This window comes from Tenrec ecaudatus, chromosome 13, assembly GCF_050624435.1.
Source record: "Tenrec ecaudatus isolate mTenEca1 chromosome 13, mTenEca1.hap1, whole genome shotgun sequence".
NCBI classification, from domain to species: domain Eukaryota; kingdom Metazoa; phylum Chordata; class Mammalia; order Afrosoricida; family Tenrecidae; genus Tenrec; species Tenrec ecaudatus.
Window position 1 is genome coordinate 124,143,228 of NC_134542.1, and position 3,115 is coordinate 124,146,342.

Sequence of the window (3,115 nt, forward strand, 5' to 3'; positions counted from 1 at the left end):
CCATTTCTTGAAAGATGGGCTGTGTAAATAAGTGCAGTGTACATCTTTTTAAATAAATCCCTCAAGATTTCTTATTCCTAAATCTAAACATTGGTCTGAGTGACTAACAAAAAAATAAAACAACAAAAAGCAGGAAAAGTAAAACAGAACTGGATTAGGATCTTTAACTACAGAAAAAAGTTCATTTCAAACAAAAAAAGGCAAAAGAAATCAGTAAAGGATTTTTCTTGTGGGTACCCAACCTACTAAGAATCATTGACTTTATTAATCCATTATGCTGGATTGAAACTGAGAGCAGCGTAGTAAATCCCTTAGCCAAATAGACATACGTAAAGAAGCAGACTAAGACTACGGACAAGAGAAAAGAGCGAAGAAACTGCTGTTGCTGGTTTTTAAATTTCAATATGATTTCTTCTAGAGTTGATAAGGAACACATTTCCATGGCAGAGAAATTCATTCTAGTTCAGTGTCCAGTAGAAATTGTCCTGTGTCAAAAAGTCTTTTTTTTTTTTTTCAAAAAGTCTTTTAAGTAATTATTTCCGTGGTTGCCTGATGATCCCTGGCTACTTTTCATGGTGAGCCCAACTTCTGCTTTTGTTCACTGGCAGTTTCAATAGCAATGATGAACAATACTGGCTGCAGTAGAGTTTGGGAAGGTAAAAATCTTGTGGGTTATTGACCATCAAGTAAAGACCATTGTATATAAGGTATTGAATGGGATATTAGATGAATTCCGATTAAGAAAAAACACTGACAGCCCATGTGATTTTAGGTGAAACAATGAAATAGAACAGAAACCTCTTCAGCTAATTTAATGAGATGTTCTTTCTCTCTGAATTGCTAACTTTCTTTCTTTCTTTTGTTCTTTCTTTCTTTCATGCCACATGGCAGGGACATACTTCTATTTCTTTTAGGAGCAGAGACAATATCTACTGGTTGGCGCTTGGGTCCCAGCTGTCCCCTCCTGCGCAAGCCTGGCCTGGCCTGGCCTTGCTTCTGTGTCAAAGGAGAGGCAAAGGCTGACACATGAAGCCAGTCCTGTCCCCTTGGTTCCCACAGACGCCCTCTGGAGAGCAGCATGGTGCTTTCTGGCGAGGCCCTGCTGGACACGACTTCTGGTCAGGCTCTGGCTTCCTGTCCTCACAGCCTTCGTGCCTTTGGGGGGGGGCAGCCCTTGTGTGGGATGGGGGTATTGTCTGTGATGGAGATCACCTCCAGGCTGCCCATGGTCAGCCCTTTGATAGCAGCCAGGCGCCCGGGCCCCAGGCCTTTCACCCCGACTGGGACTTGGGTCGGATGTGGGTCACACCCTTCCCCTTAGCTTTAGCTGCCGCTGTGATACCTGTGGTCTGCGATGCGATGCGGGTGCCCTTCTTGGCATTTCGGAAACCCTCAGTGCCACAGGATGCCCAGGCCAGAGGCTGGTGCGTGGCAGACACGACCTGAATCTGGGTGTTGTTGTAGGAGGCCTTAATGTGTGCGATTGGGATCTCCAATTTCTTTCCTGTGCACCTCAGCGAGCTCTCCGGGAGATGGAGGGTAAATGCTGAAGCTGCAGTGGCTTGAGACCGCGGCTTTCTACTCAGCCGCCACCTTTGCAGCTGCGCCCTGCAGCTGCCTGGAACCCACGTGGGTAGTCCAGGCCGGCGCCACACTCAGGGCCCAAGGTGTCTGGGACTGAGGCCCTGGGCGCAGGAGCCGGGAGCCCGCTGTGCGCACAGCCTGCATGGCTTGGTTTGGCCCCAGCCAGTGTTCCTGAATTGCTCATTTTCAGGAATTGATGTGGTTCAATTGTCACTAAGACAATTTTATGCGCACTTTATTACTGCTGTCTACTTTACGCTCACTTTATTACCTCTGTTTATGCTCACTTTATTACCTCTGTCTACTGAGAACTGTTTTTAAAGGAACACTTTTTTTTGGTAACTGGCATTTTATTGGTTGTTTTGAGATCAGTATAGAGGCATTATGAACAATTAGTACATAATCCTTAATGCATGTATCCGAATCCTAAAATGGCATGTAGATAAAATTTGTTTCTACATTCCAGTGACTTTCCAGCTTTAAATTTAAAGGCAAATTTTAAAAAAGAGATTATCAAGTACCATTATCTTCAAATGCTGGTAAACCTACATCTTAAGTTCCACTAATTCACAATTCAATGTCACACACTACACACTCAAATGTTCAATCCTTCACAGCAGGTGACAATGTAATCAGGAAAACTGAACTACCACGACCAAAGGTGTTACAGAATGCACAGTTCTGAAGAAAGCCATGATGGCAGAATGCTTTTCAGACACAATTCTATTAAGAGAACAAATGTAGAAACAAAATTTTAAATGTTCAAGTCATACAAATGCATGACAGTGACTCCAACTTGCTATTAAGTAGGCTTTGTATTAGGGATACAAAAACTTCCCCCCATTCCATGGAATGTTATGTTGACACCCAAGACAATTCTTCCCACACTTTAGACCCCACTATTTTCTGGTTGTACTAAAAAAATAAACAACCAGTAAATGATTTCACATCATAACAAAAAGCATTTACACTAAAAAATGGGATGAATTGGGATTACCTTCTTTAAAATGTTTCAAGAGCTACTAAAAATTTGCATTTACAAAATAGTTGATAAAAACATTCCTCTGGATTGTACAAGAAGGGAGATAACAGGGCCCACTGATAAGACATGATGAACATTAATCAGACTTGGCTTCTTTTTCTCCTGCTTTATCAGAGGCTGCACTCTCCTCGTTTTTCCTTTCTCCCATTTTCAGCAGGTAAATCTTCTTTAGCTACTTCTGCCTGTTTTCCCTTTCTTTGCACTTTTTTGTACGAAGATTTATCCTTTCCTGGTGCCTTTTTTGGCGTGGGATCCGCTTTTGCAGGCGCAGGTTTCGCTGACAATCTGGCCGATCTCCTCTTCGACGACTCCTTCACCGCCCCTTCCGCCGAGCTGACCTTCCTCTTGGGCATCTGGGCTGTGGGGAGGGCGCTTGCAGGATGCCTTCGGACCGCGGGGCACCTAGAGTCTTCTCGAAGCTGAATTGCCTGGCGCTGCCGCTCTTCCCGCCGCTGCCCGAGCCCGCCAAGTCCGCGCGTTCGTCCGGGT

At 44.4% G+C, this 3,115-nt stretch overlaps 1 pseudogene; it reads right to left on the reverse strand.

Annotated features, from left to right (window-relative positions):
- Positions 1 to 1,140: 1,140 nt before the first annotated feature.
- LOC142424902 (small ribosomal subunit protein uS11m pseudogene) lies at positions 1,141 to 1,728 on the reverse strand (annotated as a pseudogene).
- Between the last annotated feature and the right edge of the window lie 1,387 nt (positions 1,729 to 3,115).